At 38.7% G+C, this 15,274-nt stretch overlaps 1 protein-coding gene across 5 annotated transcripts in view; it reads left to right on the top strand.

Annotated features, from left to right (window-relative positions):
* The window catches only part of ZC2HC1A (zinc finger C2HC-type containing 1A), a 190,034-nt gene extending 175,108 nt beyond the window's left edge, over positions 1 to 14,926 (top strand). For 2 of the 5 annotated variants that reach the window (XR_013367106.1, XR_013367104.1), the window contains 4 exons: positions 9,652 to 9,703; positions 10,182 to 10,277; positions 13,596 to 13,751; positions 14,655 to 14,926. The gene's annotated coding sequence lies outside the window, so the exon portion shown is untranslated. The remainder of the gene's footprint in view (positions 1 to 9,651; positions 9,704 to 10,181; positions 10,278 to 13,595; positions 13,752 to 14,654) is intronic. The other 3 variants (XR_013367109.1, XR_013367107.1, XR_013367105.1) reach the window with 2 other exon arrangements.
* The last annotated feature ends 348 nt before the right edge of the window (positions 14,927 to 15,274 follow it).

Genomic DNA, 15,274 nt, shown 5'->3' with positions numbered 1-15,274 from the left:
TCTCATTCATTTGGGGAATATAAATAATAGTGAAAGGGAAAATAAGGGAAGGGAGAAGAAATGTGTGGGAAATATCAGAAAAGGAGACAGAACATAAAGACTGCTAACTCTGGGAAACGAACTAGGGGTGGTAGAAGGGGAGGAGGGCGGGGGGTGGGAGTGAATGGGTGACGGGCACTGGGTGTTATTCTGTATGTTAGTAAATTGAACACCAATAAAAAAAAAAAAAGGAATCTTTGTCTTGATTCTAATTTTTACAGTAACTATTTTTCTGAATAGCCTCATATACTAGAACTATCTGTGCATTTGGATATTTCTAAGGGAGGTATCCAGCCCCAAAGATATCAAATTTGTAACAGTTATGCATGATAGAAATGAATTATGTTGTGAGGGCTTGAGATTCCCATTGAAAGAAGTTTCCAAGTAACGGCTTGCCAACTTCTTGTTAAGTATAGTAACAATAAATCAACATTATCTAAAAAATAGGACCCTGGATTATACCCAAACCATTAGATATTCCCTTGACACCCTCCCCGCCCATATGAGTAAGCAGGGATCCATTTCTTGACACATTCATCCATTTTCTTCACACAACAAACTTAAAAAAAAAAAAAAAGACTAACTCTAGGATAGGCTTAGGGAACTCATACTATAAAAAAATTTAGAACTTGTCTCTGCCCTCTTAGAAACTAGATTTATGTCAAAGAAAAATATATACATATATTAATTAGTTACAGAATTACATAGTAAGAGCTACAAAGAGCTATACAAAATGCTAGGAAATGAATGCTGAAAAATTCACCTACATGTAAAATTTAAGAAAAAAGAGGTTGCAGTTCTATAGATGGGTACATTATAGAGAGTATGCAGTGGAAGTGCACAATAGCAGCAGAGTCAAATGTCACAAAATTGGGCAGACATGGAAAATGACATTCATATTCTTTAGTGAAAGCTCAGGTTCTCTTAGTCCATTCAGGTTCTGAGGAAGGCTTCTGTTTGTCTTGTTAAATCCAACAGCTATTGCTGTATTTTACTGTTGTTTGGTTACTGTGGTTGCTTAGCCACGTTCAAGTTCCCAAGTTGGTTGATGCTTCTGGGACAATGTCTGGGGAAAAGGAAACAAGACTAGTAGGTGGGGGAAGACCGGGGCGAAGGGATGTGTATGCGTGAGAAGAGATATTATATTCTTCTTCCTTTTGGATCCTGGTACATGGGAGTTTGTCACAAACTGCTAATAGCCTTGAGACCTAATGCTTCAGTGGTAGAGTGTGTCCTTGCCAGTGTCAAGTAAGAAAAGTGGTGGAACTGAAATAAAGCAAAAGTATTAACTTGGGATCTCAGAATTGTAACTTGGGGAGCACAGATTTGAGTAGAACCCCAAATTGTGTCCTCTAGGGAACAAAAGTCAAGGGTTTTAAAAAACAAAAAAAGAATGCTTGTGTGTGTTGTTTACAAAGAATTTTAGATGTTGGTGGCAGAAAACTAAACTTGGCTGAATATATATAACTGGCTACTAAGGCTATCACCAAGCAGTTTCTTACTGCAGCAAAGTTGCAGGTGTTCAGGGAGAGTCTTTGGAATAGTTGCAGTGTGGCCCAGTTCAAAATTCATGGTTTCATCTGGTTAGGACGTGACCCCCCACCCTGTTCCATTTTTAAACTCTTGACCATAAGTGACTCCTTTCCATTTCACCTTTCATACTAAGTAACTGGTAAAGAAGTCCCCTTACTAGTCTACTCTAGCCTAAAACATTAACTCCAATTTGAAATTCTTTCATTCTGACAGCAAAAAAAAAAAAAAAAAAAAAAAAAAAATCAGCTTTGAATCCTGATGAAGTGTAATGCAACCACCAGTGATCCAGTCTCTTACAAAATACACAGTATTCACAATGTGCCCCCATTCACAATTCCCCACAAAGAGGAGAAGAGATCAACCTTGTATTTATAATTGAAACCCAGTAAGGGCTGCTCTGTGAGGGTTTTTCATCTTGTGAATCCAAGTCCATCTGGACGAAAAGATAAAACTTAACATAGATCATACGAATGGCACACACAGATTACATTCCAGAATTGTCATTAAAAGGCTTTTACCAAGTTAGAGATCCTCAGTGTCATCCAAAGGTTGACGCTACCCTGTGACTTCTTGAAGAATTAAATTACAATCTGAGAATTTCAATAAACCAACGTTCAATTAGTACCATTGTTTGTTTTTCCTTAGTCTTGTCAAAAGGAAGATTAATGTGAAGGTTTTTTTCCTGCGCTCAATATAGCTTCCCATATAGAAATGTGGTAGCTGGATCAAAATTCCATTTAGATGTGGAGAAACTCACTAGTGTGTGATGAACTTTCACCTTTCCTCCAGTTTCCCTTGCCTTTATTTTTTTTTTCCCCCGAGTAAGTAACCACTTACAGTGTTTAAACCTCCCCGTTCACCCTCCCTCTCTCCTGTGATGCTGAATACTATAATCCTGGGTCTCACTGCATAGGTGGAAACAAAAAGAGTTTGCAAAGGTGTAAGTTAAGAGAAAACACCTGTAGGGTCATTTCATAAATGGAATCACTAAGAAGCAGTGCTTCTTGCTGGGAAATAGCACAGAACCTTTAAATCACAGAAATTAGAGACAGGAGACCCGTCAGGTCACCTTGTCCACCTCCTATAGCAGCTTTATGTGTTTTGTGTGAAATGACATGAACAGTGAAGCATTTCTAGCAGCCCTGGGGAGACCCCACTCTTCGGTAATGCATCTTCCTGTTGAGAAAATGTCACTGAGAGCAGTTCAGCTTTTCTTTTGCCTAATATCACATTGTTCTGGTTTGCTATAGCCTTTAAAAATGCAATCGCACTTACTTTTGCTCCTCCATCTTTAAAACCTACAGCCTTGTAATGCTACATTATTACTGTCTTCCTTTGTAATTACTTCAGCCAAGCTATACAAATTTGCCTCTTAAATACTAACTTAAAAATCAGTCCCCATTGCTAAATCTGTTGCTTTTCTGAAGGATTATTCATTGCACTCCTATTCACTTGGATTCAGGAACTGTTTCTCATAGTTTCATGGTAAATGTGTGTTTATAGAATCCAGAAGTTTTGCTCAATTTTTATTGAAATGAAGATGATGTTCAAGCCAGTGACTGGACCTCACATTTCCATTAAGATTCAGAGAAATTTGCTGCCAGCAACTAAAGTCATGATTTATTTTTCTCCAAGACATCATCAAATTTAGTATCCCACAGATTTTAATACTTCTTAGTTTATCAGGCTATCCAGGCATGTATCTGAATAAACATTGTCATTTAATACCTCTTGCTCTGGGCAAGACCCAAGGATAGCTATGTGACTGACACTTTCTCGAACGAATTATTCCTTCTATAAGTATTTTTAAATGTCATATATTACACTACCTTCTATAAGATAAAACTTCACATTCTGCAGTTACAAAGCCCCCACTTCTCCTAGTTTAGAAAATGGAGACATAATCTCCACTCAAGGTGTTTGGGTGGATAAAAAGTCAGTTGACCTTCATTCTTTGCCCATCTCATTGCATGTTTTGCCCATCTCATTGCATGTTAGTTTTCAGCTGATCTCCATTTGGAGATTAATTGAGGTGCCCAAAATGTGGGCATTATGATGGCTCAAACTTAAAACTCTTCCAACCCTGAGAAGGATGATGTTGAGAGAAAGAGTTACTTATCTGGAGTTAACTTCTGGAGACTTGACTGACAGCAGGAGCTGGATTCTTGCCCATACATGACAGTTGAGTAGTGATAACAAACATATGACTTCTTTCAGAGGGGATCAGAATATTTTTGGACCAATAAAACAAAGACTCCAATGAACTGGTCTCAAAAGGAAAGAGGGAGAGGGGAGGGATTGCCAGAACAGGGGAAGGGAGAGAAGATCAAGGGAGAGAGGGCTGGTAGATCTAGAGAGATAGGGAAGGAGACAAAGAATTAGTGTGTTGGATTCTTACTATGCAAATACATGCTTGATATACATTATCTTATTTACTCATTACTGAAACAATTTCCAGGTAGGTAAGTAGAAAACAGGTCTGTCTAACTCTCTGGCTCATACCCTTCCAATTTCCCAGTGCTGCACTATTTTTCAATGACGTGAGATTAATGAGACAATAATGTTGGTAAAGTGTTCCAATTTCCTTTGAGAAAAAAAGCCATAAAATTTTATTGTTATTGTTACTCTTATTATTGAAGTCAGTGAATGCTTTACTAGTGCCATTGATGTACCTAAAATTACTCTCATTTATTTCATTTAGAGGAATAAAGTCTAAAAATAAGAACAAGCATATTTATTGGGATTTAGATCCAGCCAGTTATCTAGTTCAACTGAAACTTTTGCCAATCAGGATCCTAAGGACTAAATCTGTGACTATGATCATAGAGGGTCTTAGGGGAAGTTGAAAACTATAACCCAGTAGATGCTCTTTCTAATGCTGCCTCTCCCAAGAAGTAGGAAAGGAGGTGAAGGGTGAGTAATATTCCATTGTGTATATATATCCCATCTTCTCTATCCATTCATCTGTTGAAGGACATTGTGGCTCCTTCCACAGTTTGGCTATTGTGGACATTGCTGCTATGGACATAGGGGTGCAGGTGTCCTAGTGTTTCACTACATCTGTATCTTTGGGGCAAAATCCCAGTAGTGCAATCGCTGGGTCATAGGGTAGCTCTATTTTTAACTTCTTGAGGAACCTCCATACTGTTTTCCAGAGTGGCTGTACCAGTTCACATTCCCACCAACAGTGCAAGAGGGTTCCCCTTTCTCCACATCCTCTCCAACATTTGTTATTTCCTATCTTGTTAGTTTTCGCCATTTTCACTGGTGTGCTTTTGATCTGTATTTTCCTGATGGCAAGTGATGTGGAGCATTTTTTCATGTGCTTGTTGGCCATGTCTATGTCTTCTTTAGAGACAAATACCTACCATTTGCTTCAATGTGGGTGAAACTGGAGTTATGCTGAGTGAAATAAGTCAATCAGAGAAGGACAATCATATGGTTTCACTCATACATGGAATATAAGAAATAGTGAAAGGGACTATAAGGGAAAGGAAAGGAACTGAGTGGGAAAAATTAGAGAGGGAGACAAACCATGAGAGACTCCTGACTCTGGGAAACAAACAAACGGTTGCGGAAGGGGAGGTGGGTGGGGGATGGGGTATCTGGGTGACAGGCACTGAGGAGGGCACTTGATGGGATGAGCACTGGGTGTTATAACATATGTTGGCAAATTGAATTAAATTTTAAAAATAAAAAAAATACCCCAATAGGGACAATAAAAAAAAGAAAGAAAGAGGGTAAATTCAGGTGAAAGTCCCCAAAACATTCAGTCTTCTAACTCTAATTGTTAAAGAATGAATGCAGTAATACATCCTCTCCGTGTTTGTAGAAATAACAAGGGGCTCAATTCAGATAATTGACTTTGCCAAGAGGGCATTTTTCCCCTTTTCTATGAAAAAGAGTTAATTGTACTAGTTATGAAAAACAAAATTATGTAAAGGACAGGAAGGCATTGTAAAGGGACGTGGTGTTAGGCACACATTCAATTGCGCACTAGAACACTGGCAGGGCTATTTTACTTTTGCCATTTTTAAAAGTCTCTATCCTAGGAAATAATTCAGTTTTCTTCCAAAAAGTTGCATATCTGCACAATAATCACCAGCTAGACCTGTAATTTAAGACTAATGAGAATTTGATCCGAGTTTTTAGTGTGGCTCTTATGTATAGTCATCATTTGCCTAGCTTGGGGTTTCTTATGTTCAGATTTTTCAACATTCTCTCTCTCTCTCTCTCTCTCCTCCTCTCTCCCTCTCTCTCTCCCTCTCATTTATTTGTATTTGTATTTTTATTTTTTAAAAAGATTTTATTTAGTTATTCATGTGAGACACACACGGAGAGAAAGGCAGAGACACAGGCAGAGGGAGAAGCAGGCTCCATGCAGGGAGCCTGACGTGGGACTCGATCCAGGAACCCCAGGATCACGCCCTGGGCGGAAGGCAGGCGCTAAACCACTGAGCCACCCAGGGATCCCCTGTTTTTTATTTTTTTTTAAAGGTTTTATTTATTTATTCATGAGAGACACAGAGAGAGAGGCAGAGACTTAGGCAGAGGGAGAAGCAGGCTCCTTGCAGGGACTCCAGAATCACGCCCTGAGCCAAAGGCAGACGCTCAACCACTGAGCCACCCAGGCGTCCCTCTCTCTAGTTTAATTAGAAGAACTCTGTACTTTGATCCTGGGTCCTAACTGGACCTTAAACCACAAGGAATGGCCATGTGATCACCCTCTTGTTTTCAGAAAAGTCCTTTCTTTTCCTTTCAGAAAAGTCCTTTCCTTTCAGAAAACAAGTCCTTCCCCCACCCCCGCCCATCAAAAAGTCCCATAATTACTTAGCAGTACTTGAGATTTAATCTAGGTCCCCTTCCACTGTGTCATTCCTTCATTTCATTGATGATAAGTTTGGACAAACAAACCTTTTATTTTGCCTTGAATTGATCTCATCTTTTCCCTAAAAGAACAATATAAAAAGGAGATAGGAAATTCTCTACTGGCTGTGGCTAAGGCTAGGGAAGGTGGAAAACACCATAGCCTTGCCTATTCCTTTCTGAGTCCTTGTACATGCTACAACTGTTGCATTGCAAAACTAAGCCTATGCATTGCATTGAGGCCAGCAACTATTATGTAGCCATACATATATTCGGGAATGAAAAACTCATCGGTTAATATAGATTCCACCATAGCGTATTATTCTTCATTGTAATCTTTAAGGCATTTCTCTATCAGCATCTTCCAAACTTCTCTTTTCCTTTCTCAATCTTGCTACAGAAAGTGCCCAGCTCTGAGAACTGGGGGAAAAGGAAGAGGGGACATAGAGGTAATGGCAGGGAAGAGAGGAAGAGAGATTCCAGCCAAGGAGTTGTCAGCATGTGTGGAAAGCCTACATCGGTAGGGTTTCTTGGGGCTAAAAATTAGTTTATTGGACTCACAATACCTGCCTGTTATTTTTTGGTACTTCCTCACACGAAAAAATTTGTCCCTATCATTACCTCCTTCTTCTCCATACTCCACCTTCCCAGGAATCTTGTTTTCTTTAACCAACTCCTTTCCAAATTGAAAGAAAAAGAAAGGAAATCTTTTTGTTTTATATTTTGAGCAGCTTATTACTTTTACATAAGGGAGCATTTTAATTTCCCAGGCTAAAACTAGTACAGCATTTAAGAAATAGTAGATGCTAAAAATATCCATTGAGTGGATTGATTGGATTTGGTGATGAGCTTAATAGTCATTTTTTTAAGTATCTACAACTGATCAGGCTTTGTGGAATTGGGTGACAACCCTGTGATTAAAAAACTGACTGTAGTCTAATAGAAGAGATGAAGAGGTAAATAGACTTGGATGTCAGAAGCACTTGGCCTATTTATCAAACATTTATTTCAGGATGGCAGGAGCATTGAGGGACGTGGCAGGAGACAGTACAGGGAGGGACCAGAGTGTGAAAAGTCTTGTATGTTATACTAGGGAGTTTGGGTTTTATTCTCTGGGTACTAGGTAACAAGTGGAGAGGCCTTCAACTGAGAAGTAACATGATCCTTCTTTTTCTTTTGAAGAAAGGAAACCTAAAAATGATATGTAAGGGTCATGGCAGACAGTCTAGCGAGCCTTTTCAATAGCCCAAGTGAGATATGATGAGGGCTCCCGGAGGCAGTGGAGATGGGGGACAGAGGTTCTTTATGCACTAGACTTTGATGACTGGGAGGGGCGTTGTATAGGACTGAGGTTGCTCTGGTGGTAAGTCACTAAATTATTGTGAGAACACAGGATGCAGGTGGGATTTATATTCAACGTGCCTTTCATGGATTGTCTTTCATGTAGCAGGAGCTGCCTAGGAACCTGATATAAGATGACTGAGAAATAGTTCCTACTATAAGGGATCTCAGTGTTTAGTGAGCAGGGACATAGGATTAAAAAGTGAATTATGTTGTGGTAAATGTAATAATGACTAGTAATGGCCAAACTTTAGAGTGACTACTATGTGCTAGACATTTGTGTTAGTCCCTTCAGGCCATTATAATAAAATACCATAGACCTGGGTAGGTCTAACAACAGAAATTTATTTCACACAGTTCTGGAGGCTGGCAAGTCCAAGATAAAAACACTGGTAGATTCCATATTTGGTGAGGTCATGCTTTCTGGTTTGCAGATAGTTGTCTTCTCATTGTATCTTCACATGGTGGAGAGGAGAGAGAGAGAGAGAGAGAGAGAGAAAGTATGCTCTCTAATGTCTTCTTAAAAAGGCATTAATTCCATTCATGAAGTATCCACCCTCATGATCTAATTATCTCCCAGATGCCCATATCCTAATACTATCACTTTGGGGATTTTAGATTTCAACATGTGAATGTTGAAGAACACAAACATTCAATCCATCACAATAGTCTTCTAAATATTTTATATGAACAACTTCTTACACCTTTATAACAATCTTAAAAAGATTAAACAATCTTAAAAAGGTGTCATAATTATCCCCAAGTGAAGCACAGAGAGGTTAGACAACTTGTCCAAAGTCATAAACTGGTAGTGCTAGAGCCAATATGTAATCCTAAGAAGTGTGGCCCCAGACTCCATGTTATTGAACATAAAATATACTTCCTCTCTGATGGAGGTACATGCAGGAGACTGTGTGTGAATACAGGTGTGTTAAGAATTTTGTTTTGGTTGTGCAATATTAAAGGTTTTTTCCCCCAGGAGACAATTGAAAATTTGAATTTGAAGCTGGAAAATAGACAAAAGCTGAAAACATAATTAAAATTTGCATAAAATTAAAGCAGTGGGAGTGTTTCTCCAGGGGAGAATATTTGGTGCAAGATTAGAAGGCCCTGCTCTGGAAGCCCTAACACACAGTGAATGTACAAAGGATAGGCCAACAAATGAAATGGCCACAGAATTATTAGACATTGGAAAGAATGGAATACAAATATCAGGATAGAGTTTCTAGAAAGACAGAGTAAGGGGATCCCTGGGTGGCGCAGCGGTTTGGCGCCTGCCTTTGGCCCAGGGCGCGATCCTGGAGACCCGGGATCGAATCCCACGTCGGGCTCCCGGTGCACGGAGCCTGCTTCTCCCTCTGCCTATGTCTCTGCCTCTCTCTCTTTCTCTCTCTGTGACTATCATAAATAAAAAAAAAAAGACAGAGTAAGGGTGAACAATGTCAAGTGCTATGGGCAAGTTATATAGGACTGAAATTTAACAATTGGTTCAATGTAGCAATTGGAAGATTAGTGATGGTTTTGGTAAGAACAACTGTCTGATAGTGAAAATAGCTATACTATAAGAGGTTGAAAACAAAGGTCATGCAAAGAGTGATTGATAATTTATTTAAGAAGGTAGTTTATCAAAAAAAGAAATTTCTAGTCTAGTAATGCATTCAATCATCAGACATAATTTGAGAAACAGTTTTAAGAAGGGGCAGAACAGAGCATTGCGACTACTTTCTTCCAGAGGAACAAATTAGCTTGTGGATTGAGGGTGTTCAATCACGGTGGCCATTATTTGTACTTCACCTGTGTCAGATGGGAACTTAGCAATGTATCTATCCGTACTACACTTTTATTCATTAACTCATTCATTTACTTATTCAGGAAACATTAGAAAACGCTTGCTAAGTGTCGCACATGCAGACTACATGGAAATGTAAGTGCTGGTATGGGGGATGAAAGAGGAAAAGAGTGTCATGAGGGAAGGCTGACATGGGAAACCAACCAGGCATAGGGATCAACATTATAAGGCCAGAGAGAGCAAAAGGACATTGCCTATTCATTAAATTGTGTCAAGAGCAGTGAGGATAGAATTTATGAGGGTTGGAGAGACACAGTGTTATTATTGGCAGAAGGTAGGAAAGGCAAAATCATGGCTTGACAAAAAGGAGCTAGACTGGATCAGATTTTATTTTAAAAACCTTTAAAACTGTCTATCCACATGACGACATTTTAAGATCAGTACTCGTAATACTAAGATTGCGTCTTATGTTTCTCTCTCTCAAAATATTTATAACCATCATATTTATGAATATGGGATATCTATTTCATACAAAGTCATTTTATTAGCAAGGTTTAGTGTTTTCAAGTTGGTATTTCAATATTTTATATCACGTATTTTTTTTTTGTAACAGTTGCCCATTGTGTATGAAGAAGCATTGTTTCCTGTACAATGATGCTGATAGAGATGATTCAAGGAATAACGGATTTCTCCTTGGATCTTGATCCAGGTTGTGTGATAGAGCCACCTGTGAAACAAATGTACTAATGCATTGGAGAAACAGCTTAAACTAGTGTGACTATGGCCAGGGAGGAGAGTTTTAAAAAATGGAGGGGAAAAAAAAATGCCATAAAGAGGAAAAGTGGAATGAATGGATGTCAGGGAAAGGCTAGAAAAAGAAGATGGAGAGGAGGCCAACAGGAAGTTCTGGAAGATGAAATGCAGAATGAGAACCTCTGTTATAATTGGCTTCAAAAATGGGAAAAATTAGAGAGGGTGACAAAACATGAGAAACTCTGAACTCTGGGAAACGAACAGGGGTAGTAGAAGGGGAGGTGGGCGGGGGGGGTGGGGTGACTGAGTGATGGCCACTGAGGGGGGCACTTGACGGGATGAGCACTGGGTGTTATACTATATGTTGGCAAATCGAACTCCATATGTATATGTATATATAAACAAAAACAAAAAATGACATATTTGAATAAACATGAAGTACTTATTTTGTTTCTGGTTTTCCTATTGTGGCAAATGGTATGTGAAGTGTTAATTTGTTGTAGATTAAAACTTGAGACACCAAACAACATTGTTTTACTTGCCTGTAATAACCCTTGCCCCCTAAAGACCGACTGGTGTTCATCATCTGCTCTTGGACAAATAGCGTAAAGCAGCATAAAACCAACAGAATTTTCAGCTTCTAATGTAAAGTGTATGTATTTATGTGATTGAGATATGACAGTTCCCTGCTAAATACAGAGGACAAGAGAGACAGATATGTTGTTTAATTGGGGGGGGGTCATCTTAGAAGCTGCCTACCACAGCACCCAACTCCATTCGAAGATGAGAAGGAAGGTGTTTCAAAGTGTAATCCAAGCTTCATGAGAACCCCTCACACAGCATGTGCCCTAGTGATTTGGGAGACATGGAGGATGGGTACTTGACTTTGGGGCTGGTTAGCTTATTAGTAACTAAGAAAAGAGGCCACACTGGGGCCAGCCTCAACTGTACCAATGGTGGAATAATGTAAGGGGAAGACACCTTGAGAGGACCCCCCATTCAAGAGGGCTTTCCATCAGCAATAAGGGGAACACCCCAGAAAGAGTTTATGGGTGGATTTCCAGATGTAGAAGCCAAAGGGGAAGGTGCTTCACCTTGTAAGCTGCCAGTCAGTGGAAAAAAGGCATTTCAACTCCATGAAATTGTAACCAGAGGTACCGACTGAGGATAGGTATTTCTGAGAAATCCATGGAAACACCTAGGAGAGAAAAGCCGGAAGACCAAATTAAAATTTTACCAGTCTCTTAGGATGTTTTCTGATCCCTAACCTCTCCGCCCAACCCCAATTTACACATTCTGAAGAGGCCAGAAACTAGAGGCAATAGGAGAGAAATAGTAAATCAGTGCATTCCACCTAAGACAGACTCAAGCTAGAGAGTTAAGGTGTCTTTAATTGGAAGAAAGTGGAGAGTTTTAATACTGGATGTTGCTGGTAGTGTTAATATTTATGTATTATTCAATTGCCAGTATTAAAGGGAATAATTAGAGAAAACAAAATTGCTTTGCTTGGTATCCTAACACATTTACCTCATCTAAAAAGTCAGCATTGTCTTATTATATCATTCTCTTTTTAGATCTATTATTATGTCTGAAAGCTAAAAAGAGTGGTACAATGATAAGATTCTTCAAATTATAAAAACAGAGATTGGAGTTTGATATCAGATCTTTTTATTAGATACAATGCCTCTCTGAGCCTTAATTTCCTTATATATGTAAACAAATCAATTTCCCTGTTTTTTTCACTGAATCTTAAAAATTCCTAGTCTTTAGATTATGTTTTATTTTAATATACCAAAACCTATTAGAAAAAAAAATACTCTCCGTGATGCTATTTTAGACCATAAGAATCTACAGTGTAGTTATCAGGTCTCATTTTCTATTCTCACCCTCTGGTTCTTGAATATATGCGCTTCATCCATGAATCTACTATATTTGTCTTTTGTGAGATTGGACCATATTTCTTCAATGTGCCCTATTTCTGCAATCTGCATCTTTTATTTCTTTGAGCTTGTTCCTAATTTTTTAAAATCTATAGCAACCTAGCCATTTACCAGGGACAACAATTTTATATATATAATCTGACTGATCTCTAATTCCTGGCATCCATTTCTTCTCTACCCCCATCTCTCCTTCTCTCTCTATCCTTCCTGACTCTTGACCCATTCAATATTCAACATTACCTCAAAAGGAAAATGAAAGTATCACTTGAAAAGATTCATTTCCAAAAAAATGAAAATAAAAAATAAAAAAAGAAAAAAAATTCTTCAATTTCCCTCAATCTCTTCCTTTTTTTTTTTTTTTTTTAAGATTTTATTTATTTATTCAGCAGAGACACAGGCAGAGGGAGGAGCAGGCTCCATGCAGGGAGTCCGATGTGGGATTCGAGGATCACTGAGCCAAAGGCAGATGCTCAAGCACTAAGCCACCCCGACAATCCCTTCAATCTCTTCCTTACCTACTTCCCTTCACCAAATTGTCCTCGTTCTCCTTCAAAGTGATTTTGCAATCTACTTTTTCACCTAACCGTGCTAGTTCTTTATATCTTAACTAAATTATTACCATAAATTGGAATGTACATTCTCATCTCTAGGTTTTCACACTCAGATGTGTATAGCTCTGACATTTCTGAAATATGTGTCCAGTCCTGTCATTTTCTGTTTTAAAACTTTCATATTTCTCCGCATTATATATAGGATAGTCTCTAACTTCCTACTTAGCATGACATTTGAGGCTGTTTGTAACATGACCACAACTTGCCTTAGCAATTTCATCTCTTATCTTTTTCTACACCCTGGTCAGACATGCCATGCCATGCATGTCCACATCTGTTGGCTTCTACATATGCTATTCCTTCCACCCAGATCTCAGATTGCCTTTTCTTTTCTTATCCAGTTATCAAATTCCTCTTCCTCACCTTCTGCGCAAATATCAAATATCAAATACCCTCCTCTGTGAAGCTTTTCATATAATGTTAAGTAAAGTTAATCACCCACCTCTGTGCTTCAGTATACCTTCCAACTCCCCAATTCCCTTTGGTTGGCAGTCTTTGTGTTTTGTCAGACATCATCAGGGACTGAGGACTGAAAGTAAGTTTGTTTGTCCTTTTAGACACCTATGGGTAAAGAAAATGCTCTGGTTTAATTAAAATAGCTAATATATTTTTAGGGTTTACTATACATGAGGCACTGAAGACATTACTTACATTTTCTTATTTTATTCCAACAACCGTACACTGTGATTTCCTGAAGGAAGACACTTGGTTTATTCATTGTAGGCTCCTTGGTGTCTGGAACAGTGTGTGGTCCCTACAGATACTGAAGAGTTCTGCTGACTGATGGAATGAATTAGCAAATGAACAAACAGCTCTATGAGGAATGGATGATCACAACTCCCATGGGACAAATGAGGGACACAAAGCAAGCGCAGTTAAGTGAGTTGATTGTTACACATAAAATATGTTGTAGTTGAAAGCGTGTCTACTAATACCATAGTCAATGGTTTTTAAACATTTATGTGATAGTGTTCTATTTAGTTGGGCTGGGCAATGGGAGTTATTTTAGAAGCAACCTTTGGAAAGGAGACAGCACGGAAACCAGTCCCTACATAAAGCAAAACGATAATAACAACTACAAGCAACCATCATACAACCAACCACAGTACTTTCATCAGAAATGAGATTTAAGTACTGCAAGGATATTCGAGTGAATTTAATTAAGGCATGTAGAAATTGCAAATGAGAAGAATAAGTGGGATTTTAGATACCTCCCATCACAAAGGGAAGGTGCTTTATAACCCAAAGCATGTGGATCAGGATGTGTGTCAAATAAGGGCGGTGCTTTATAATCGAAACAGACATGTTCTTTCCATTGCAGCAAAAGAAAAATATTTAATTATATGTTAGATATATACAGTAAATACATGAAAGGACATATTTAATGATGTATCCAAATGTTTTACTCCTTCATATCCCTCAAATATTAACAAGTGGGCTGGAATTGGTAAAGGATTGCTTTAAAATGTTATCATCAAAAGGTAGAGCCTGGGCAGCCCTCTGTGCTTCAGTATGCCCTCCAACTCCCCAATTCTCTTTGGTTGGTAGTCTTTGTGTTTTGTCAGACATCATCAGGGACTGAGGACTTTTAAACTAAGTTTGCTTATCCTTTTAGACACCTATGGGTAAAGAAAATGCTCTGGTTTAATTAAAATAGCTAATGTATTTTTAGGGTTTACTATGCATGAGGCACTGAAGACATTACTTACATTTTTCTTATTTAATTCCAACAACCATACACTGTGATTTCCTGAAGGAAGACAATTGGTTTATACATTGTAGGCTCCCTGGTGTCTGGAACAGTGCATGGTCCCTACAGATACTGAAGAGTTCTGCTGACTGATGGAATGTTCGAGTGAATCTAATTAATTCAGCCCGGGTTGCTCAGTGGTTTAGCGCCGCCTTTGGCCCAGAGCCTGATCCTGGAGACCCAGGATCGAGTCCCATGTCCGGCTCCCGGCACGGAGCCAGCTTCTCCCTCTGCCTGTGTCTCTGCCTCTCTCTGCATCTTTCTGTGTCTCTCATGAATAAACAAATAAAATCTTTAAAAAAAAGATAGAGCCCACCTCACATTATTAAAGATATTTAAATTTTCAGAGTTGAGTGCCACAGAAAGCAATTTCTTTTAGATTAATGGTAAAGTGGATCTCGGTGAAAAGTTATGATAATCAAGAGATAAAATTGCTTTGATACTGAAACTGCCAACAATTTTTTAGAGGGGCCAGTTTGGTCATTCTTCTTTAGCTCATGTGTGCCCCAATAGCATAGTGGAATAATTGAGAACACATCTGCAGAAGACCCAGAGCTGCATTATTAGTTCAAATAACAGCTCAGTCACTCAATAGCTATAATATCTAGGGCAAGTTACTTAACCTCCTTGTACCTCAGTTTACTCATTTGTG

The sequence above is a fragment of the Canis aureus genome, chromosome 28 (assembly GCF_053574225.1).
Source record: "Canis aureus isolate CA01 chromosome 28, VMU_Caureus_v.1.0, whole genome shotgun sequence".
In the NCBI taxonomy this organism is placed as follows: Eukaryota; Metazoa; Chordata; class Mammalia; order Carnivora; family Canidae; genus Canis; species Canis aureus.
The sequence above is the reverse complement of the archived record's forward strand: the minus strand, read 5'-3'. Positions and strand labels throughout refer to the sequence as shown.